Here is a 25042-nt window from a genome sequence, read left to right as displayed (position 1 = left end):
CCCTGGGACTGGCTGCTGCTGAGCTCCGCTTCCAGGTAGTAGCTACCTGTAGCCCCCACCTCCATCCACTTCTGCAGTTCGCTGTCCTCCCCTGGCGAGTGTCAGCCACTAGGATGAGTTTGAACTGTGAAGGAACCCACAGGGCCTCTCCTGTTTGCTTCTATGGACGCTCCCCCGACACCCCCCCTCAAGCTCACAGAGGGCTGACTGGAGCTCATTGGAGAAACTTCTCAGGGAATTTAGCTGTGGGCCTGGAGTTTAGAAGGGCACCTAGAGATTCTCCTTTAAGATAGAGGGTCCCTGGGAGAAGTGTTCCCTGTGTGCGAGGGTGTTCTGGCAGCCTCCGGGGAGAGGCAGAGGCTGAGGGCTGTTCAACAGGAGCTCGGGGCTGAGGGACTGGTACCTATGAGGCTGTGTGCGTGTGTGTGTTTCATTTTCCCTCCACATAGCACTCGCTCCCCAATCCTCCTAGGTTTTTTCTCAAAGCTGCTAAAGTAAAAGAAATAATGGAATCTTAAGGCTGGAAAAGGAGATTGATCGGAGGTATAGGAAGTGAAACTCAAAAGTGTGGAGATTTTTACTAGAAAATTCCCTGTTCGGGGGCCAAGAGAAAGTAGGGGCCCCAGGCCATCCGCTCGGAGGGCCATCACCACTGTGCAGGAGTCTGCTGGCTTTCGAGGCGCCCGTGGCAGAGCCTCTCAGGCCTTCTGCAGTGGAGGCAGAGTGCACGGAGAGAGAAGGCATCTGGCTTCTGCGCTGGCAGCAGAAGGGCACGATGATATGTTTGCTCCACTGCCAGCACGGGCTTCCTGTTCCTGTGAGCCAGCAGTTCCCTGGCTTCTCATCTTCAGTTCTGGGGTTGTGTTTGGAAAAGGACTTGAGTCAGGGTCTCACTGTGTCAGGGTCTACTTGCCAGAGAGAGGGGCCCAATGGGTGACCCCTGACAGCAAAATGGCCTTGGAGATCTGAAAGTTTCCTTTGTTTCTCCCTCTGAATGAAGGGTCCTGTGGTCCAGAGGCCTGGGGGCCCAAGGGGCAGCCTGGCACTGGCTGGGACCAGCGTAGGAGGGGTAAGGGACGCAGGAATCCTTTGGGAAGCCATAGTTTCCTCTTCTGTAAAATAGAGATTGAACTAGATGTTCTCCAAGGTGTCCTTTAGCTCCCAAAATGGATGATGTGTGAATCATTCTGAGGTTGGACCCCAACCCTGGTGTTGACCTCTTCTTGGCATGGACAACCAAGAGCGTGTGAGGAAGAAGTGGTTCTGAGCCCCGGGTCTGACTGCTCCCAGACCAAATCCAGGGTGGAACCCAAACAAGGGATTTTTTTTAAGCCTCCCTGTGTGATCCCAGTGTGCACCCAGGACTGAACACCGCAGGGCTAGAAGGGAACAGGAGCTGCGCTCACCCAGGCGTGCCTGCGTCTGCAGAAGTTCACTCCTGGAGACAGTCCTAAATAGAAGGCGTTGGTGGACTTCATCTGGGAGATGATACATGTGATACGCCCCTCCTGCAGGATCCTTCTATAGAAAACCCTCTTTTAATTCATTAAAACTGAGATGTGGACTTCTCCAGCTTGTTTGAGTATGGAATCCGTTATCCAATAATTCTTTAACACCATCCTGTTACTGATCCAGGGTACATAAGATAGGAAAGCATGGGTTAGAAATGTAAAGTGAAAAGCCTGGAATCCTTAAATGTCTTTTTGCAAAAGTAAACACTGAGCTGCAGGACCCGTGAGGGCATTTTGGATCATCCTGAAGGGGATGTGGGTTTCTGCTGGGGCTTGCTGTGTGCATTTCCAAAGCCAAGATTGGAACTTTGGGCACCTTTCCTTCCAATAATGGTGGGAGACTTGACGTAAGCCAAAGACTCTGAACTTGGATGAAAAATATTGATAGAAGAAGTTAAGACTATTACTGCCAACTTAAAAAAAAGTTTTCTTCCTGATTCTTGGGGGTTAAATATATATGTATTTATCAATATATAATATATGTATGACAGCCATACTGCCCACTTCTACGGGTGACCACAGTTGCCGTTTTGGTGTATTTCCTACTCTCTTTGCCTGTTGTTTTAAATAGTTGAGAGTCCACCAAATATGCAGTTTTGTAGTCTGATTTGTTGTACTTCACTTTTTATCAAAGCATGTTTCCATGCTAAAAAAACTGCATAACTATACTTTTAATACTCCGTACCAGGATTTTGATAATCATCTCCGTGCCTGTGGACTTCAGGTCCTTTCCACTTTGGGACTGTTTTCATTGGCACATGGGCAGCTCCGATTATCCATGGAAATGGGGATCTGAGTGCCTGGCTAAGTGGAATCAGACAAGCTCGCAGGAACAAATTGCTTCGGCCTCTTCAGCGAAGATTGCACTACAGCCACCCCCGAGGGCACAGAGCGTGGGTGGGGGGAGTTTCCTCTTGTCTGTCTTTACTCTGTGCTGTGGGCATGTCATCAGGTAGGGGGCCGTGTAGGGTCGGGGGTCCCAGGAGAGCCCCCACATGGCTCAGTTCTCCTCGGAAGAACCAAGAGCTACCGTCCCTGGTTAAGACTCGCGGAGGGGGAATCTTCAGGTGCAGGAGCTGAGGCCAGAGAAGGGATGTGATTTTCCCAGGGTCACTTAGAGCTGGGCTAGAGCTCAGGTCTCCTAGTCCTCTGTCCCTCTTGCCCACGCAGGTCCCATCAGACACTGTGGCCTCTTCATATTCTTGAGGCATTTGGTGCAGTTTGGAGTGGTGGAGAAAAGGCACAGGGTTTGGAATCAGAAAGAGGTTTGTGCCAGACTCGCCTGCTGTGTAATTGAGTAAACACTCCAGTACTCTGGCCCACAGGCCCCTCTTCTGTAAAATGGGGCAGTTATATGGGTTCTTATGAGAGGCAAATGGAATCATGAAGGGGAACACGCTTGGTGCCCCAAAGGTGCTATAAGAATGGGCATTTTATAGAGGACCCACAAAAATAGATTTTCTTTTTGTCAGGACCTGAAACAAACGGTAAGGAAGTCGCTGATGCATTTCAGTGCCCCTGGGACTCCTCTCCAAGTGTGGACTGAGTGTAGGCAGCTTCTATCCTAAAACAGTCTTCTTGCTCCTTTAAATCTCTCTTCTCACCAGGCAGGAAATACCCAGCCTGCGGGGGATGTTTGCCCCGTCTGTGTGCCCTGCGCCTCCTTGCTGAGTGAGGGCTGGAGGAGAAGCCAGCCCCCACTCAGCTGTAGGCCCCTGAGTGTCTAGTGCGGAGTGCCCAGTGGATGCTGCTGCTTGAGGTCTGAGTGAGTCCCGCAGGTTCTCAGGCTTGGCTGGAGAAGAGGTTAAACTGGTTTTGGAATCAGAACTGGGAACCATGACATCCAGTCTTTGGAGGCTGCGAGGAATTTGATACCCTCTCTCTTGTGGGCGCTCCCTTGACCTGCAGCTCCTGCTGCGTACATGAGCCAGGCTCTGCACAGGGCTGGCCGGGAAAGCATAGGGCTTTAAACAATCTACTGGTCCCAACCAGACCAGGCAGGGGCTGGTTCAAAGAACGGTAGGTTGGGAGTGGGGGGGGAATAGGCCTCACAAACAAATGAGTTCCTTAGCAGTTTCAGGGATCGGTGAGAGAAATGTGCTTAAGATGGGCCTCGAAGATGCTTACAACTCCCTGGGAAGAGGCCTGGGAGTCCCAGCCCTCCCTTGCTACCCAGGGTACCAATGTAGAAACAGAGCACCTCAGGTTTCCTTGAGGCCCGGGTGCTATGAGCAACCGGGCTGTCTTCGCTTGAGTCGTTTTCTGATCTGACTGCCAAAGTGTTTCCTTCGGGGGTGTTTGGGGTGTAATCCCTGGATCGTCTGGATGTGCCTACATGAGCCTGTGTCTGAAGGACCGCCTGATTTGAGAGTGAGGATGGAGCAATGGTTTGTGGGTGATCCCCAGGCTACCCTTCTCTGTCCCCCTCGACCCCCTACCAACACACAGACACAGACACATATTCTTAGAACTGGCCTGTGGCCTGGGGTCTGTGGTCTGGCCATATTCCCAAGGACCCGGCCTAGGGTTCCAAAACTGCTGAGTGGAAGCTGGAAAGTGCTTTACGATGGCAGCTGGTAGGTTCAGGGGTGAAGGGGTAAGAGTGAAAGGGAAGGAGAGAAGGCTGTGGAGGGCGAGGGGACAGTAGGGGCCTCACGCTGGTCTCCAGGCCCTGACTCCTTCTGAACGAATGCATGTCTCCTCTGGGCAGGGCCTGAGTTTACTCCTGGGGCTCTGGAATTCTTGAGTGGCACACCTAAAAGGCATGAAAGGGGAATTCACAATCTATGAATGAGTGTGTCTTAGTGCTCCCTCTCTCTTCCTGCTGCCTTGCTATTCATTCATTCATCCATCCATTCATTTGTTCATTCATTCATTCAGAAAATACCTGCTTTAAGCCAGACGTTGTGCTAAGACAGAAGACTGACAACTAATAACACAGACCCTTCCCCTGGGGTGTAGGCTGTCTGGTGACGCTGCCTGTGTTGTGCGCCTGTGGGTGTGTGTGTGGGGCAGAGCAGGTGGTGGGCTCACGGGAGAGGGAATCACAAAGAAATGTTTCTGTCCTGTGATCTGAATGCGCTGATGAGGCTGCAGAGAAAGGGGCTGCTCACGCCGGATGCCCCCCAGCCTGAGGAGTGAGGGGCCTTGGGGGAGGCTCCACGACAGGATTTTGTCAAGTGAAGAAAAGAGAAGCCACTACATATCTATTAGAAGAGCTAAAAAACAAAACACCTTGACAGTATCAAGAGCTGGCGAGGGTGCAGAGCAGCTGGGACGCTCCTAGGCTAAAGGTGGAAATGCACAGCGAGGCAGCCACACTGGAAACTGGGGTGCCACTTTCTTATAAAGTTAAACATACACTTACCATGGAATCCAGCAATCTATTCCTATGCGTTTACCCAAGAGGAGTGAAAACATATGTCTAACGAAAACTTGGATCCAAATGTTTATATATAGATGTGTTTATAAATATAATGTTATATCCAAAGCTTTATTCATAATTGCCCCAAACCGGAAACAGCCCAAATGTCCCTCAACTGTAGATTGGATAAACAAACTGCTCCAGCCATACCATGGACCCAGCAGCAAGGAGAACAAACCATGGGTACACGCAACAACAGGGGTGGATCTCAAAGGCATTATGCAGCGGGGAAGAAATCAGTCTCAGAAGGTTATGTTCTGCGCCATTCCATTTATATGACGCCCTGGAAAAGGTGAAACCGCAGAGATAGAGAACGGACAATGGTTGCCAGGGGTGAGGGATGGAGAGTCTGTGGCTGCAAAAGGGAGATATGAGGAAGGTTTGGAGCGATGGAGCTGTTGTCTGGCTGTGGTGGTGCTTCTATACATGTGCTAAAACCCGTAGAACTGGACACAGAAATTTTAGTTTTACTGTATGTAGATTAAAAATATAATATAACAAGAAGAGGGAGAGGCAGTCTGGTGGAAGGAACAGCATGTGCAAAGCCCTGGAAGCAAAAGTGAGCTGTCACAAGTTGGCTGGGAGGGGGTTGAGGGGAACCTCCTGGAAATGGGGCTGGAGGCGGCCTGGCTGTTGGACGTGAGTGGTCTCCCCGCGCAGCTGGGGATGTGTGTTGTAATCCTGAGGGTGGAGGCGCAGTGGAAGGGCTTTTGAGCTTGGAGAGGTGGGATCGTGTTTGTGCTTTAGGAGAAGCTTGGAGGGAGGGGAGACGGCAGGGAGTGGATTGGAGTGGGAGCGTCTGGGATGATTGCAGTCCCCGTGCGCAGGATGCAGGAATGGGCCCTGCGGCCGGCCAGAGGGAGCAGTGGAAGGGATATATTTGGGCAGGAAAACCTCCAGTCCATGGTGACCTCAGATGGAGCCTGAGGGCAGGACAAGAGTGACTTCAGTTTCTTGTTCAGGCGTCTGGGAATACACGCCTCTGTCTGCCTTCCTCCTCTCTCTTTATCTTCATTTTTATTTATCTTATGGTGTCCTTTAACTAGTCACACTTAGAAATGATCTTGATATAGAAGTCACTTATTTAAAAATTATAATCATTTTAATTCCATAAACTAGATTATTATCTTATATTCTTTTTTTTTTTGCTTGAGGAAGATTAACCCTGAGCTAACATCCGCATCAATATTCCTCCACTTTGTATGTGGGATGCCACCACAGCATGGCTGATGAGTGGAGTAGGTCCACGCCCGGCATCCAAACCCACGATCCCGGGCCACCAAAGTGGAGCACGTGGAACTTTAACCACTATGCCAGGGGGCCAGCCCCCTATGTTATATTTTTAAGAGCCAGGGTGAAGTGTTGGAAATTTCTCCCTTAACCTTCCAAATTGGTTTTGCCATTGTAATCATGAAAATAGGATGGAGATAATTGCAGTAATGAATGAGTACAGCGTTATTTATGTCACCTTAGCTGCCTCGCCTGCAGTCTCTGGTGCCCTCTGCCAGCCACTGCAACCACACGGATTCCCTTCCTTCTGGCCCCCAGACCCCCCCTGAGGGTGGGCCCTGCTGGAGGGTGGGCAGGGGCTGCGGCTGCTCCGTCTCTCCTAGCCCACCTTCCTTGCCTGCCATGGACTTGGACTCAGGTTTCTGCTAAGTGGCCACAGGAAGGGGCTGTGTCATATGCTGTTTACTTGTGGGCAGTTTGTTTGGCTTTTGAGGGTGCTTGCTTGCAGTGATCAAACAGCCTATTCCAGAACCATCTGGAGAATTAAAATCCTTCCATCTTGGCTCGGGCAGCAGGTTCATGGTTCCATGTTTAGGAGCCAAGTGAGGTAGAGATTTTTCCAGAAACACCATCAGCCAAAAAACTGATCAAAGACAGCAGAGGGGATATGGCTAGAAGAAAGGGAGAGGAAAAAAAGAAGAGCAGAGCCAGAGATGTCTGGATGCAGGATGAGGAGACTGAGGCTCAGAGACAAAAAGGACCGACCTGGGGGAGGTCCTCTCACCTCTCGGGCAGCCGTGCTGGAGCAGGCAGGTGCTCCTCGCAGCCTGTGAGCATGCCACTGGGGGGCTCTGGGCCCCGGGGCTGCACTGGGCACGGTGTCCTGGGCTGAGTTTCAGCAGTCCGTCACCCTCCGGCAGACCAGTGATGTTTTCCACTGGCCTGGCTAGTGAGGGTTGACTGTCACTGCCTCTCTGTGCTACACGTGCTCAGGTGTCACCCCTGTGCTCCTGCTGGGGGAGCATCATCAGCAGAACAAACTCAGCCCTCCAGCAGCCGGCCTTGCCTCTGTCTAGACTGGCTTAGCACCAGAGCTACCAGGTGACTTCCAGTGCCCGGGACACCAGGGAATTCTCAAGACCTTCTGTCTCTTACATTTCCTGGAAGGAGATCATCCCTGTGAATCTATTCCTTCATCCCAAATTCCCTTCATAACCACACACAAGCACCTTACACCTCCCTCAGTGATCTCTCCAATCTAACTAAGTACTTGGTGGGCAGTGTCGTCTGTAGTCATCTTCCCATCTGGACCGTAAACTGAGGACAGAGGCTGTGCCTTTCTTCCTCCTTCTGGCAACGATTTACAAAGTTGGTTTTGTACTTTTAAATGCTTGGTGCTATGTTTGAGGTGGGGAAGGAAGACCCAAATATAGTCAAGCCTGCAATATCAGAGGGTCATAATTTCAAAAACTATGGGATCCATATCCCCCTTTGTCCTTTTTCCCGAAGGAGATGAATGGACTCCCGCCCCAAGGATAGTGATAACCAGCCATGTGGGAGGAAGGGGACAGGCATTCCAGGCTCTAGCTGTGCCCAGGCCAGGCTGGGGGCTTTGGGTCATGCTGTCTGGGATGCCTGGGCCCGGTGGAGGCGGCGGCTACAGCCAGTATAAGGGCTGGAGGCTGGAATGGCCAGTGAATGGGCCATTTGGATGTCCATCCATGTGCTGAGAGGAGGCTGGGCAGGACACACAGGCCTCTCTCTCTGGGACAGAGTGGCTCTGTTGTCTGTCCACACAGAGGCTCAGTGTGTACCTCCCAAGGAACCTGGACCCCGGCACAGGGACTGGCCACTGGCAGAGGTGGCCTCCTGGACAGCAGGACCTCTCCCTCCCGGCCTCCCCACACACCTGGCCGCTGCCTGCAGGCCCCAGTCCGAGTCAGCTCTTACCGTCAGTCGCCGAGTTCTGTCTCACTCCCTCCCCCAGCTCTCCCCACTTCTCCCAGCTCTGTCGGCTCTTGAGATCCTGTTGCAACTACAAAGATGCTATTGTATTGCTTTCTTTCAGAACACTCCTCTTGAAACTCTAGTTAAGATCCCCTCATTTCCCTTTGGGGAGGGGGTGCAGATGGCTGACTGAGCAATGCCACCCTGTTTAGTCACCTCGCTGCGAGTCAGGCAAGGCTCCTGGCTCCTCGTTCACACTCACTCGTCTCCCTGGCAGTGGCCCAGGGTGAATGGGTTTAAACGGTAATTGTCGCAATACCTGACTTGGTACGGTTTTAAAGCATGAAGCGTTCAGAGAATGAGTTGTAATCAGAGCTGAATTCAAGCCCTGCTCACCACCTCAGGAAAGTCAGTGAAGCTTTCCTCTCAGCCTCAGTTTCCCCATGAAGATAACACTGCCCCCTTGCGGGGTTGTGTGTTCAATGCTATGATGAGCATAGAGCACCTCCTACAATAGTCGTCAGCACGTGGTATGTGCTTAGTTAACGGGAGCTGGGATTACATGGTGCCTAGACCACAGACAGGACTGGAGAGGCGGCAAGGGGGTGCCTCTAGGGCGTTAGCAGGACCCTTCAGTGCATGGAGGGGAGCAGGAGTTGGGGGGTAGCCTTGGAGCCTGGCTCCCATGCAGAAGGGGTCCTGGAGTGGGGAATATTTGCTATTAAGGGGCTGCCTTTATACCAGCTATGTGGATCCATGTCTACAGTGGTGAACTAGAGAAAGATGGAATCAAATGGAGGGGGCAGGGGGACCGAGTTCAGGGGTTCTTGACCTGCGTCCATGCCTAGAATCCCAGGGAGCCCTAAACCTCGTTGAAGAAAAGTTACATCTTTATTTTTACTCGTCTCCTACTGAAATCCAGTGTTTCTTCAATAATGAATATAGCCACTAACCACAGTAGTGTTAGCAGGACCTGTGACTTTGTTACCAAGAGGAATCACAGATATCTTCTATCATGAGTGGAAGCAGATACTTTGAAATATAGTCTTCACTCCTCACTGCTTTGGAAGCGCATTTGTTATTAGATTTGCTGATAGATCTTGTTATTTAATGTGTTAATAAAGAAGCACATGTGTTATTATATCACAAATTTAGTTTTTAGAATATTTTGATAACTGTATTTCAGTATAATTGGTTGCCTTTGTAATGCTATGTCCTTTATTTTATCCATTTAAAAAAAGGCATCCTGAGAAGGAGCCACGGCTTCACCAGGCGGCCAGAGTAGTCTTGGCAGGTTCAGAACCTCTGCTTCTGTGTAGATATTCATCTCTGTGATCTGATCTGGGGGCAGGCCAAAAGCCCCCTTTGCCTAAAAGTGTCTTTCCTCAGCTTCTACTCCCGGGTCATTAAAAATTATCTTCACGGGGGCCGGCGCCGTGGCCAAGTGGTTCAGTTCACGCACTCTGCTTTGGTGGCCCAGGGTTTCACTGATTGGGATCCCGGGCGCAGACATGGCACCGCTCATCAGGCCATGCTGAGGTGGTGTCCCACATAGCACAACCAGAGGCACTCACAACTAGAACATACAACTAAGTACTGGAGGGCTTTGGGGAGAAGAATGAAAAAAAAAAAAAGGAAAGAGGATTGGTAACAGTTGTTAGCTCAGGTGCCAATCTTCAAAAAAAAAATTATCTTCAACAAACTTCTAGTGTGTGCTAGACACTGTGCTGGGTGTTGGAAGATAATTCCCCCTGATAATAATAACAAATATATTTGCACTGGGTGTAGCCTTTGTATTTTTTTATTATCTCATCGAATCCTTAATCCTTCCAGTGTTAAGGCTGGAATTAGTAGACCCATTTTAGAGATCAATAAAAAAGAGCAATTTAGAGATCAGTGATTCTGAGTAATGGCCGAGTCACGCAGCTCATCAATATGAGGGACTTCAAGTGGGCTCTCCAACCACAAATGTGATGTTCTTTCCACTCAATCAACTTGAAAATTCTCACACTTAGACGTAGCCCTTTTATTTTGATAGCTAGGCTTTGGAAGTTTTCTGTTAAAAGTAAACATCCTTGGAAATGAGTTTCTTTTGTAGAGCATTGCCCTGAGGCTCTGTCCTGGGAGCTGTTGTTTAGACGCTGGAGATGGATGGGCCAGCGGCTGGAGCAGGAAGCCCTAGAAGTGGGCTAGTTCTGGATTTGGCGAGCCCTGGGGAGATGACAACCTTGGGGGGCATGAGGGCAGGGGACACAGGTGGTGGGGGGTGTTGGGGCCAAGTTTGGGGGGATTGGGAAGGCCATTGCTGGGGGAAGAAGCTCCAACAGGGAGGGCCAGCTCTGAAGCCTGACTTGACTCTCCTTACATATTTCGCTTGCGGGGCCTCCAAAACATGTGGGGCTGAGTCCCAGCCATCAAAGTGGCATCTCCATGAGGGGCTGAGGGAGTCTTGTTTCCGGAAGCCTCTGATGAGAGTGCCTGGCACTGGGCCGAGAGGGCACGTGATGGACAACCAGAGCATTTTCTTTGTATCGTGAAAACAGAGACTGCTCCTTTTCTCTGACTCTGAGAAGGTCCCTGTGACACCGCTGGGCATTTCCCATTGTCTCTTGTCCTTCGCTGTGGCTTTCCCCCTCATTAGATGGTGAACCCTGGAAGGCCGCAGCACCCCTGCAGTGCCCAGGGCAGCGTGGGTGCAGAGGATGTGCTCAACAAGGGTTTGCACTGGGTGTTAGCCTCCCGCATCTTTATTTAAATCTCTCCAGAGTTGTCCAACAGAACTTTCTGAGATGATGGAAATGTTCTTTTCTGTGCTGTCCACCATGGTGGTCGTTACTCACAGGGGGCTAGAGCAGTTGAAATGAGGCTGATACAACCAGGAACGGGAATTTTAAATTTTAATTAATTTAAATGTAAACAGTCACATGTGGTTAGCGACTCTCATTTTGGACAGCGCAGCTCTGCACTGAGAAGTATAAACTGAAGTGCTGATGGAGCCCAGGCCGCTGGCATAAGTGAGAGAATTGGGCTGGGTATAATGAAGAGGAAATCATTCTATGTTTTGTTTTCTCAAGTTTTATTGAGCTGTGGTCAATGAAGTGTTTGTGTTCTATGCAAAACAATAAAACAAGTAAGATTCCAAAGGCAACTGTCCTTCTTTCTAGGAGTTGAGAGGCAGTAGGGAGTGGTGGGGCCTGTGGTGAACAGGAGGGAGCATGTCATTGAAAGGGAGCCATACTCTACTCCAGCCATGTGAGAACATGGGCCCAAACTGTGGCTAAAACTTCCCCTTTTTCAAGGGAAGCTGGAAACCTGGATTTTTATGTGAAACATTGTGGTTTCAAACATTGGCTAAAATTTATTTAGAACATTTCAGCCAAACAAAACACACCTGCAGGCCAGATTCAGCCCGTGGATCCCAGTTTACAAACTTTCCTCTAGGCCTCATCCTGAAGAAGTCCATGTGACCCGCTATGACTGGGATGGATTTAGGCAAAGAGAGTGGTAGATTCTTCCCTAGGTGTCCCTAATTGGCTTATCCTCCCCTGTTGGCACGAGTTTGGTCAGAAGAAGGGAGAAGTGTGTCTGGAGGACACAGACCCACTGCCTGCTCCTCTCTGGAGCTGTGTCCTGGCCTCTGAGCAGTCATAGGGTAGAAATCTCTGGAAGGCTGGAACTGAAAGGCCCAGAGAGAAACTTGCTTTATTTTTTCAGCAGCAATCCCCACTCCCTCCCCGCCCCAACCCCACTCCAGGCCCGAGAGCAAAATGTATGGCTAGTAATATGAAGGCAGCCAATAATTCCAACAAATGACAGGGTCTCTAAAATTCCATCTGGCCTGTGGTGTTCCCACACGGGTGCTCTTGTGAGCTGGAACAACATGGTAATTCAGTCATGGATACGGAGAGGGCTCCTGGGGCCAGCAGGGCTTGCAAAAGCCCCAACGTATAATCAATGTAGAGACTGGAGCAGAGCAACCAGCCAACAGGGAGAGGGAGATAAGGGACACCAGGTAACCCCCTCCCACCTGGGGAGCAGGCAGAGGGCTCACACGTCCACCTATTGGGCATGTTTCTCAACGGAGGTCCAGGAGCCCTACCATGGAGGTGATCCCCTGGGTGTTGCTGGAAAATTATGATCATAGGACTAGGAACAATACTCACACTGACTGAACTTATCTATAGGCAGACTCTGTTTTGGATGCTTTACCTACAACAGCTCATACAATGCTCCTGGAACCCAGTGGAATGATTTTGTTTTTATGAGTGACAAGTCACATTCTTCTCCCACCGGAATGCTACCATCATAAGGGGAGTGACTTTTGTCTGTATTGTTCACAATGTATCTCTTCTTCCTGGAGCAGTGCTTGACTCAGGAATATCTGATCAATAAACTAATGGGTGGACCACCCCGCGGGAGAGGTAGTATTCTTATCACCATTGTACAGATGCGCAAATTGAGGCCCAAGTTCACACGGCAAGGACACAGTGGAGCTGGACTCAACATCAAGGCAGTGTGGCTCTGAGCCCGTGTGCTCTTCATGGGCTGGTGGTGGTAGGCAAGCCTGCCTCCCCTTGAGCCCACCGATGAAGCTTGTCAAATAGCTTGGGGACTGGGGAAAGGTCATGAAGAGCAGATTTGTCCTGGGGGCTGATCCTGTGGTCAGGGACTGAGTGGGGCCCCCAGGACTCATTGGATATGGGTGCTCAGTCCCTTGCTCAGCCTTTGCCTGTGGGCTTTGGGCCATCCACACTGAACCTGAGGACTTGCGGCCTCCATGGAAAATGTGCACAAACCTGGAGAGGCTGTTTGTCTTTCTGATGACAAGTAGGTCCGTCTGTCCCAGGAGCAGAGACTTGGCAGCTGCACGTGCTGAGGATCCCGTGCAGAAGTGCACTTTCCCTGCTGCCTTCGTGTGCTGAGCAGTGAGTCAGAGCTGAGCTTGGAACTTGGGCTGGAATACTGTGCCCTCTGCGGTGAGGCTGAGGGGCAACCTCATGAGCCAGTGCGCCCTGCTTGGGGCAGGAGACACAGAAGTTTCCTTCCTGTCCACGCTGCGCCCTCTGCAACCCACCTTGGGGGATACCTGCAACTCCCTTTAGGAGTCACAGGAAGGTGTGTGATTGTGTCTAGGGATAAGTGAGAGGGTCTGGGATCAAATTGCTGGTACGAGCGCGGGCAGACCTCAGCACATCCTGCTGGTCACACTTCTGCCCTCTGCTCTCTGCTCTTAGCCTGACTGTTCCATTTTTCAAGTGGGAGGTATGAAGTGTGCAGGCTGCTGTTTTCCTGAGACAGAGAGATCTGGGATCCAGAGATGGGGAGAATCTTCAGATTGGAAAACAATATTTTCCCCCAAATATTCCTCCTGTGGGCTTCTCATCCATAGGCAGCTCTGCCCCTCACTGTGCAGATCCTTTCCCCCACCCCACACCCCCCGCAGGGGCTGTACCTCCTGTGGCGCTGCAGGGAGGGACCGTCCTCCGCCTCTGCCTCCATCGCCTCCTCCTCCTAACCGACATTTGTGGAGCATCTACCTTGAATCTGGAATCACTGTAAGCATTTGACGGTTATTTAATTGGCATTACTGCCCCATAAGGTTGAGTCTTAGGTTGGCTTCCCCCAGAAGCCAACCTTGAGACAAGGATTCCAGTGCAAGTAGTTTATTTGAAAGATGTGACCATCAGACAGCAGCGGTGGGTGGGGGAGTGAGACGGGGAAGGCAGCTGATGCAGGGCGCGTGGATGAGCAGGCTCCCACTGTGGCAAGGAGGGCTCAGTCCTGCTGGGGACTTCTGGGGACTGTGCAGAACACGCCTCAGAATTGTCCTCCCTGAGGGGTGAAGAAGATAGAGGCTTTCCCCACCAATTCCTATCTGTCATGGATGGAGGGCTGGTGCTGGGTGTTAACTTCCCAGCGGGCAGGCTCCTGCATCTAAAGGAAGCCTGAAGCTTGTCAGATAGCTTGGGGACTGGGGAAAGGTCATGATGAGCAGATTTGTCCTGGGGGCTGGTCCTGTGGGCAGGGACTGAGTGGGCCCCCCAGGACTGTTTGCATGTGGGTGCAGGCCAGGAGACCGAGGTGCCTGTGGGAGGCGATGTGGGCGGGGCACAAACAGCACTTGCTGTAGGCAGGTGTGTCTGTTTCCCTCAATTTACAGGTAGGGAAATTGAGGCACATTCCACATTGGTGGGTCTCTACCAGGTTCTCTTTTTAAGGGAAGAAAACTGAAGAGAAGACAAGAGAGAAAGAAAAGATGAGTCGTTGTGCCTCTTAAGGGTAAATATCATTTCGTGAAACTTTTATTTGAGTTATACACACATATCTTGGGTCACAATGTCAAACGTATTCCAGTGTATGCTGTCAAAAAGAAAGTCTGAAGGCCAGTGGGTAGGTGATGTAGCAGTGGCAGTTAGGCCCAGTAGAAAACAAAGAGGGTAAGTCACTTGTCCAAGGTCACACAGCAAGTAGGTGGTGTTGCTGGGATTTGAGCCCAGACAGTCTGACTCCAGAGCATCTGTGCTGAACGGCTGTGTTGTCGTTGACCACTTCTGAAGTCCTTCAAGTGGGCCTGGTCAACGCCTCGTTGTTCCTCTGTAGGGAGCATCCTGGCTGTGAGCACAAACTCACAAACTACAGGAACTCACAAACTGTTCCTGTAGAAGGAACAGCTGGAAGAACTCAAAATGTAAGGAGTCTCCACCCAAGAGTTGGTTGGATGAAGAACCAGCTGTTGTGGAATATCCTGGGGACCTCAACCCAGAATGAAGAGAGGCTGAAGGAGAAGAGGTGGGATGAGAGTGGGGAGAGTGCGGGGCCGGCGAGGTGGGCCTGCTCAGAACCGGGCCTCTCTAAGGAGGTAATGACTGGAGCATGGCGGCTAGGGATTGGACCTGTAGCCAGCTCCTCAGCCCAGTTTGTCCTTTGTTGTAGTTCACCCGTAGTGAGCTAATAATAATGGCAGCTACTGTCTTTCGAACAGTTGCTATGTCCCTGCCACTTCTTTATGAGTTTTATACAAATTAACTCGTTAAACACTTGCATCAATCCTAGGAGGTCGGTGCCAGTATTTCTACCACTGTAGAAACATTAAGAGCTAGGACACCGGCCCTGGGTGTCTTCCTCCAGCAAGGGCTGAGTGCTGGTCTCTGCCCTCTGCCTCCTGGGTGATGGGCATGGCCCCTGGGAGCCCTCCTCCTGATGGCTCTTTGTTTCCACTGGTTCCCTACCCTCTCCCCATGACCTTTGTGCTAACCTAGGGTTTGCTGGTGCGAATTCACCTGCTATCACCTCTCTGGTCATGACTGGCACTGACTTGGTCTCTGTGGCTATTGGTGACACCCAGATTTGGATGGGAGACCTTCCAGTCAGTGTCAGCTTTCTTAGGATGCACAGGTTTGGGACAGCCTCTTTGGTTTCTTCGCAGGTTCTGACTATCACAACATCACTTAACCCATTGACTTTCAAAACTTTCTTTTACCAATATGCTTAGGAATATGTTTTACATTATGACTCAGTATGTATGTGTCTGTGTGTATAACTGAAATACAAGTTTTGTGAAATGATGCTTATCCTTATGAGGTACAATGACTCATGTTTTCTTTCTCTTTTCTTCCTTTCCCTTCCCTTAAAAAAATGTTGATAGTGACCCAGATACTACTAATGGGTTTCAATCCACAGGGTGACAATCTGATTGAACTCCTCCCTCAATTTAATAGAGTCATCCCCCTTCTTGAACTTGGTTCAAGTTCCTGGGAATGAAGTCAGTTTGGAAGGCAATGTGCCTGGTGTTGCATTTTCAAATCACCGTGCCACCTTGCCAACATATACTCCATGTTCTGGGCCGAGCTGGTGCACACTGGTGCTTCTTCATGGGCCAGTGCCCTCCACACCCAGCAAACCCCTGGTGAAGCTGCTCAGGAACCTCTATCCTGGACCAGTTGTTAGCCCTAAGATCACTTTCCTGCTGTTCCTCCTGGATTGGAGTGCAGGGGGAGGTTGTCTATTGGGTCTTCTGTGGCTGCCTTCCCCTATTGCCCACCCTGACACAGACACCCAGATTCTCGAGGTAGGCATGCGAGACATGGCCCTTTTGGAACCCTTGCTGCTCAGGGACTCCTGTAGTAGGAAGACATCTTAAAGGAGGCCACAAGGCCAATCTCTGCAACAGCCGTGGTAGGGGCTGTATTAGTTTCCTCTTGCAGCTGTAACAAATTACCTTGAACTTGGTGGCTTAAAACAACACAAATGAAGGAATCTGGAATATCTTCTCTCAAGACAGCAGCCACGGCTACAAGTCCATGTATTTCCGCATAATTCCATCTTGCATGTCAGAGGGTGAACATTGGTCTGACTCTTTGCATCTCTTTTGTAACATTCTTCTGTAACACTCCCAGGTAGATGGATAAGGTGAGGCACAGGTTCTCAGGAAAGGAAACAGGAAAAGCACGTTACTGATCTGTAAAAACTGTCCTTCTTACACGAGTTGTTGCAGAGGGCTGCTTTCATGAGGTTAACTGTGTAATCATCCATCAAGTGGCTGAGCTTATGACAATTGAGTTTTAGTTGTATTTGGGGACAGGATGGGGCATGGAGGACACTGAAGACTAATTTCTCTTACTTGCTAGTTTCACCTTTGGGGTCTTGCTCTTGACCTATTTCCTGAACTGAATTTTACATTTTCTTGAAGACAGGGGAAATTTCATTCTTTCAGACACCCGTGCACTGGTAGGTACCCATAGATGCCTGTCACAGGAGGCAGATGGAGTTCAGCCCACATTTTCTGTCAAGAGAGCTCTCTCCTTGGCTCTTCTTCCTCGTTCCACCTCTGCCCCTCCCCTGTCCGCCAGATACAGTGTCCCAGATGCCCCAGTGTTGGGAACGCCCAGCACCAGGTCTTCGCCTCAGTAGAACTTTGTCTAACCGGGCCTCTGGCATTGCGGGCCAGTCCAGAAAGCCTGCCCTGGGTCAGGTGCCATAAGAAATTCCACTTCATGACACAGGGGAGAGGATCGTAACCCTTCTAGCTCCTCTTCTTGGTGGAACCTGGTGATACATAATCCAGGATAAGGGATCATTCCTTCTAACCCTGGATGCAACTTAATTCAAACAGCATGTGGTCACATCCAGCCTGAAATGGGTTTGGCCCAGCCAGACCAGGGCAGGAGGCCAGAACAGAGGAAAAGGAGCCAGCTGTTTTGAAATAGTGGTCTGTGCTCAGCGGGCTCATGCAGCCCTTAGCAAGTGTGTGATGAGGACGCAGTGCTTGCTTATTTATTCATGAGCACAAAGTTGCAGAGAGGGGAAATGGCGATTGACTTTATCCCTTTTGAAAGAGGAGAACTGAGCCTCAAGGGGTTGGGGGTGGGGGCCATGCTACTGACTTGCAGAAACACCTAATGTTGCCAGGAGCCTGAATGAGAAATTAGAGGAGGTGAGGAAGATAAGGATGAAGGTGAGGACAGGTGGGCCTCGGGGGCATAATTAGAGTGTGGCCTTGGGGACCTCTAGGGCAACAATTCTTTTTAAAATTTATGTGACCCATGAGAGGGCAGTCAAGCTTGCTTTGGAGAAAGCATTTATGAGGGCTGGGGAGGCTTCCTGCCAGTTGGATCCCTGGCTCGCTTCTCCTACCCTGCAGGCTCCAGGGATCCGGCTGCTGCCTCCCTCCTCAGCCTCCCTTTCTCCCACCTGATCTTGTGTCTCCACAAGGCTTCCTCCTGCTCGTGAGGCAGCTCCCTGGCCTCCTTTTCTAGGGGCACACACAGCCTCCTTTCTTTTTGGATTCTTCTTATTACTAGAAACTACACAACATAGAAACTTTGCTGTTTAGAAATCTGGTATTAATCGTCGCTAGTCTCCTTGCCGTGTGAGTGGAGCTGGGCAGATCTGCATTCAAACCTCCTCTTCCAGAATCCCTCGTTAGATGGTCCAGCGTGTTTCTCAAGACTGATGCTCTCAGAGGCTGGGTATGCTGCTGCAGTTTCCCAACTCTGTGGGTTTAGTTTGTTGAGACAAAAGACTCAGCGTCTGTTCCAAGGTTGGAGGCAAAACTGATGTGTATCAATTTCTTTCTTAAGGGATTTTCAAGAGTAGTTTTGATCGAGATTTCATTTTTTGCCTAATTAGCCGTATTGGAATCTCACTCTCCCGTAGGTTGGAACTTGGCTGCACTGTAATTTTTACGCTTGCCTTTGTGTTGGTGTTTCCAGTTGGACTGGTTCAAGTGATCTGGTGCTGTTTATCCTTCAATACAGCATTTCTTAAACACCCTGTGGGCTCCTGGGGTTCCAAGGATCTGTGCCTCCGTTTAGAGCTGTGCTATTCAGTACGCTAGCCACCAGCCGCAGAGTATTGAAGTGTGGCTAGTCTCAACCGAGATGGGCTGTGTGTGTGAAATACACATTGGATTTCAAAGACTTATTACAAAAAATGTAAAATATCTCGTTCATATTTTTATATTGATAATATGTTGAAATGATAATATTTTGGATATATTTGGTTAAATAAAAAATATTGAACTCAATTTCTCCTGGTTTTTTGCCCTTTTTAAAATGTGGTTACTAGAAAATTTCAAATTTCGTATGTGGTTAGCATTGTATTTCTTTTAGTGCTGAGTTAGGTAAACACTGTCACAGCAGAACCTGATTCTTGAGGTCTTTCATTCTTGAAAGTCAAGCTCGACAATTTCCACATTCCTTGTTTCCTGACCTTTTTCTCTGATTTTCATCTCTGAACACTGGAGACTACAAGTGTTCATTAGACTCTGATTTTCTTTTCACTGTAACTGGACTCCCTTTGATTCATATTTCTGAGAAGAGTCTCTAGGCTATTGACCTCAATCTTGGGGATTTTCCTGACTTACGTAAGAAAATATTTACTTTATCTGGTCCCATAACCCCTTCAAATGATCTCTAGGACTCTGTGGGTAAGTATGCATTCAAAAAAAAAAATAATAGATGAACACAATCGAGAAGAGAGCAGCTTGCTTCTAGATCAAGGGTCTTCACAGTGGGGCTCGCTCACCTCAGCGGTACGCTGGATAATCCACTGGGTGATGGTATGAAAATACTAGGGCTTCTGTTTACATTTATTTTACTTAACCCTTTTATGATTTTTTAAAATTTCTTTCTCACTTTTTATAGTGAACATATTCATGTAGCACTACCTGCTTATAATATGTAAATATTGGGAAAAATAATTTGTGAATATTGGAGGGATATGCTGAAAATTTTTACCAATAAGGGTATGTCATCAAAAGTTTTGAGACTACTGGTCCAAAGAAGGTGATTTTCTCCCCTAGCGTTAATTGAAGTCCACCACTGTGTCAGTTACTCTTTTGAATATATGCCGTTCATTCATTCATTCACTCATTCATTATTTATTGAGGATCTACTGGGTGGCAGTTGCTTTGGTGACGTTTACTTGCCATCTGGATTCCGAAACTGTTGTTTTTCCCCCTGCCTAATGGCTGGAAGAAGTTTCAGCAGGCTTCAGGCATTTGCGGGTGGAAGACTGAGTGAGCACAGCCTTTTGTCTTGGATTTGCCAAGGCTTGGATAAGCCTTTTAGTACTTAGCATGTCTTCACTGAGGAGAGATGTCTGGGTGAGGCCATGGGAACAAAGCCGGATGATTTCAGGTGCGAGCTGTTCAGTTGGCTGAGGAGAGATGCACAGCTGAGTCTCTGGATATCTTAGATGTATTACTTGCCTTCACTTCCCCCAGGTGCGTAGGTTAACCTGTCCGATGTTTTATTAATTAATTAAGACAAAACATAAACCAGCCAAAGAGTGATCATCACACAAGAGCCCACAGCCACCCACCCTCTTCTTGAGAGAAGTTAATTGGATAACTCAACCAGAGCCTCCCTGGGTTTCTTCCTCCTCATCTGTAAAAACGGGGAGTGGAAAACCAGAGCAGCCCTTCTCAAGCTGTTTCCAGTTGTGACCATGACTTATTAACTTCCTTCTGTGGAAGATGAGGATTTGGGTCTTTTCCCACCTCCAACACACACACACACCATTCTCATCCATCCATCCTCCCAATATAATTAGATAATTTTGGTTAGATCAGTGTTTACATAATTATGACCACGTGAAAGCTATTCACAGCTGTATTAGTTTCCTATTGCTACTGTAACAAGTTGCCACAAACTTGGTGGCTTAAACAATGTAGACTTATTCTGTTGTGGTTCTGGAGGCCAGAAGTCCGCCATGAGTCTTACACGGCTAGAATCAAGGTGTTGGCAGACCCGGTGCCTTATGGAGGCCCCAGGGAAGAATTGGTTGCCTTGCCTTTTCTGTCTTTTCAAGGCCACATGTATTCCTTGACTTGTGGCCTCTTCCTTTATCTTTTTTTTTTTTTTCAAGATTGGCACTTGAGCTAACATCTGTTGCCAATCTTCTTTTTCTTTCTTCTTCTCCCCAAAGGCCGTCCCCCCACCCCAATATATAGTTGTATATTCTAGTTGTGAGTGCCTCTGGTTGTATATGGGATGCCACCTCAGCATGGCCTGATGAGCGGTGCCATGTCCGTGCCCAGGATCCAAACCAGCGAAACCCTGGGCTGCTGAAGCGGAGCACGCGAACTTAACCACTCAGCCATGAGTCCGGCTCCTCTCTTCCTTCATCTTTAAAGCATCTTCTCTCTCATTGACCCTGCTTCAGTCATCACCTGGCCTTTTTCTTCTCTGGTCAAATCTCTCCACTTCCCTCTTAAAAGGATACTTGTGATTACATTGGGCCCACTTGGGTAATCTAAAATAATCTCTCCATCTCAAGCTCCTTAATTTAATTACACCTTCTAAACCCCTTTTACCATGTATGGTAATTTATTCACATGTTCTAGACCTTAGGACACGGATATCCTTGGGGAGCTATTTTAGCCTACCATAATGGCTGAGCAGTGTATTACATTATGATCACTTTTCCTTTCCTGTGCAACTTGTTGATTCTTTGCAGTTAATAATTGCCTTTTTCTTTTGCTTAGTTTTTCATATTTTTATCACCAAATCAACTTCCCCTTAGTAGACTCAAACACATACCAATTTCATCTTCATGGGAGCCTGCCCGCCTCAAGCCTTTTGACCTGCTCCCTTCTGAGCCGGTTGCTGCCCTGGTTTGCTTCCAGCTGTTCCTTGGGGTCTCCATTCACCAACATCTGGAGGTCCCCTTTCCTCTCTTTTGTGTTGGATCTCTGTTTTCTGCATCCCAGGTCTTCTGCTTTCTCAGTTTACCCCTTGGTTTTGGTGGAGTAACTTATCCAATAGGTTATCATAAATGATACATGAGGAGTAAACCATTTTGAAATATTATATGTCTGAAACTGCCTTTATTTTACCATCACACTGGATCAATGGTTTGGCTGAGTTTCTGTCAGATTTTGAAGGATTTGCTTAATTGTGCTCTAGCCTCTGGTGTTGAAGTAAAGAAGTCTAAAGCCATTCTGATTGTTGATTACTTTGTATAAACCCTGTTTTTCCCCCTTCTTTCTGTCTGGAAACTTGTGGGATATTTTCCCCGGTGTTCTGAAATTTCACAATGATGGGTCTCTATTTGTCTTCACCCGGCTTCCCAGGAGCTGAGCCTGCGGCAGAAGGCTCATGTGTTATTAAGTTGTTAGAGAGCGCTGTCTCAGGGAACACCCAGAGAGAGGCAGGGAAGCGGGGGAGATGAGATGAGGATGCATTATCAAGCTGGCTGCTGCTAAGTGTAATTGCAGGATCTTACGGACCCAGCCAAGGAGCGGCATAAACTGAATTCATGATCACTTGGATTTATCCACTCAGTCCAGACTCCCAGTGATCAAAGGTTTGCTCCACTCGACATAAATTGCCCTATACTTCTGGGTTTTGTTCTCCTCGGTGTCACACCCCTGCTAGTCATGGAGGAGCAGGTGAGAGGTGCAGCACCTGTCAGGATGTGCTGATAGGTGACATAAGAACCCCAAGTAGCCACTACTGTGGCAACCCTGGTTTTTAATGGTGGCAGCAATGAATTGTCTCCATGACTATGGGGACAGGTCATACTGTTGCTAGGGTTGATCTCATCAAAATGCAAGTGGATGAATGTGTGTGGGGGGTGCGGCGGGGGGTGGGGAGCGGCAAATCATTGAAATCAATACAGTTCAAGTCCTGTTTTTAGCTACTGTGTTGGACACGTGGGGGACCCTTGCAATATTTCAATGTTTAGTATGTAAATGCTCCCTTAAAACTTCGGTTTCAGTATAGTCTCCCTGCCCTCAATTGTGCCAAATGCTTCCCAGGATATAGATTCTCTGGCTTTCTCTCTCCATAGAATAAACCCATCTCTAGCTGGGTGCAGGAAGGACAGTCACCTGGCTCAGCAGTATGGAATGAGATATCTGGGTGTCCAGCTTCTTAAACAGACTTCCAACCAGTCCGCCTGGTTTTGATACACCTTCTCCCCCACCTCTGGAGGTACCTGCTGGCACCAATTCTGGGTGTGTTGGGGCTTCTGTGGTGCGCATCACGTTGACTCCTGCCCTTCTGCCTTCCAGTTGAGAGTTCAGCTCTCACAGATCTGCTAAGGCCATTATGTCTTCTTCACCTGCTTTCCAGCTTCCTGAATTTTGCTTCCAGTTGCCTCCTCTTCCATTCTTTTTGTCCTTATGCATTTGTCTCTTAAAAATCAGGGCACTTTACTGTCATTTTAGTGATGTTTCAGGAGGGAAGAGAAGAAATAGTGTGTGTTTCATCCACCATTTTAGCTGAACAACAGCAGGATTACTTTTCTAAATCAAACTGTCTGGCTCCAAGCCATCCCTCACCCAGGTGAGCCAGCATCAGTCAGATAGCCCAGCTCAATTCGCCTCTAAAAACCTTGGCTTTTGAAAGCAAAGGCTTTTTATTCTCTCCCGGGGCAGGAAGAGGCCAGCTCTGCAGGTTTGCTCGCTTGCTCAAGAAGGGGGACAGGGAGGGGAAGCAACTCTTGTTCTTTGAGGGTTTAATAAAACAGGGACAAAACTCCAGCTACTACACTGATGGAGTTAGCCAGACTCTGCCGCTTAGCTGTGAGGTGTGAGAAGTGATGTAAGCTCCCTGTGCCTCAAGGCCTGATGTGAGTGATGATGCTTCCCTTGTGGGGAGGTGGCAGGGAGTAGATGAGCCGTTGTGGGTCAAGCGCCTGGTACAGCAGATGCTCCATATGCTGGCTACAGTTATTGTCATGGAGCTTCCTGGAGGGAGGACCTCTGTGCCTCCAGGTTGGTTCCATCTGTGTCCCTAGACATGGCTGCCCAGTCCTCGTCAGCCCCAGGCCTCCTGCTGGAAGGGGCTCTACTCCCCGTGTTGTCCTGAGATGCCCCATGAGCCTTCCCACTGCAGGGTCCCCTTAATTCCCATTCAGCCCACACACTGCCCATCTCATAAACTCACTGAAGGTGAAAATTCAATCTTTAATTTTTCCATCTCAGATTCCAAGGGTGGCTTTGTTCTAACCTCCCCAGGGCCAGTCTTCAAGGCCTGCGTTTAAGGGCTGACAACCCAGCCCTCCTGCCAGAAGCTTGGCTCCAGGAGCATTTAACGCTTTCCAGGCTCTGCAGCCAAGGTGTGGAAGTCTGCTGCAATGGCAATGGCCTTGTAGAGCCAGGGGTCACAGGCTGCTCTTTGGTCACTTGAGCAAGTGGTGGCTCCCAGGAGGTGTCTTTGCATCAGTCCCTGAGACCTCCTCATGCCTCTTCCTGTCACCCGTGGTTTACCAGTCCTCAGAACGCTCAACCTTAACCACTAGCGGCCGTTCACAGATGGAGAAAGTGAGGCACGAGTAGTAAAGGAAAGAGGTGCTGGAGTTAGCAGGGACCTCAGGAATGTAATAGTCCTGTGATTAAATAATAGTACTCAGCAGTCGCTATAAAAATATATGCAATGCCCTGTTCTTAGCACTTTACATGTATTAAAACTCATCGAATCCTCCCCACAACTCTTTGAGGTCGGAACCATTGTCGTACCCGTTTGCCAGATGAGGAAACTGATGTTAAGTGACATGCTCGTTAGTGGCGGAGCTGGGGTTTGCACCTTGATGGTCCAGCTCCTGTGTATCCTCCGGTGTGTCCTTCAGGATTCTGCCTTTCTGCAGTGAGTGTTTGGGAAGTATTTGTCAAGGGATGACAAGACCTCTCACCTCCTGTGTCTCAGTTAGTGCCAGCTCACGTAGTGAAGAGACAGACCCGGGTATTTCTCAGCTCTTCCAAGGGCTTCTGCTGGCATGGGTTTCCCCGTCAGCTGGAAGTGCTGGAAATGCCTGTGCACGAGCACCCGAGGGCCTGAGCTAATTCTTCTCTCCTGCGTCCCCAGGTCCCCAGGCCCGGACTGGCTCCTATGTTCTGGGAAGGGCTTGGTCTCTGGAGGTTGGAGACCTGAGATGAAATCCCAGCTCTTCTCTTTAGTTGGCTTGTCACCTTGAGCAAATGACAAGGTCTTTCTGAGCTTTGAGTTCCTCCTCTGTAAAACAGCATGGTGAGAATTCCTTCCTCCTTGTCAGGGCGGTTGTGAGAATGTCTGGAGGTAACATCCTTCAAGCCAGAGTCGTGAAAATCACCAAGACGTCATGAGACTGTGGTGGAGTCCTCGAAGAGTCACCCAGCTCTGCTCCCTGGCTTTCCAAACTCTGCCAACTCCACCCCTTCAGGCTTGGGAAGTTAGACAGCCTGGCTGAGGCAAGGCCAGTTTTGTCGGAAGCTTTGGGGTCGCAGAACTGGTGTGGGGCGAACAATTGTATCATTCACCTTGTTACAGTGAGACAGTGAGTTGCTTGAGGGCAGAGCTAAGCTGTCCACACACTGGTGCCCCTGTTTTTTGCCCAGTGCCTGGCTGAGAGGGGGTGCTCAGAATAAAAGGATATACCAGTGATGCAGCAGAATTTGTCTGGGGAGCAACACCTTTCCATGCCTCAGCACTACACTGTTCCTTTG

General features: G+C 49.3%; 1 protein-coding gene across 2 annotated transcripts in view; it reads left to right on the top strand.

Moving 5' to 3' along the window:
• Positions 1–25042, top strand: part of GASK1A (golgi associated kinase 1A) — a 57927-nt gene that overhangs the window by 1189 nt on the left and 31696 nt on the right. The gene's annotated exons all lie outside the window — the stretch shown is intronic.

This window comes from Equus asinus, chromosome 21 (genome assembly GCF_041296235.1).
Source record: "Equus asinus isolate D_3611 breed Donkey chromosome 21, EquAss-T2T_v2, whole genome shotgun sequence".
In the NCBI taxonomy this organism is placed as follows: Eukaryota; Metazoa; Chordata; class Mammalia; order Perissodactyla; family Equidae; genus Equus; species Equus asinus.
Note: the sequence above shows the minus strand (reverse complement) of the source record. Positions and strands in the feature narration are given on the sequence as shown.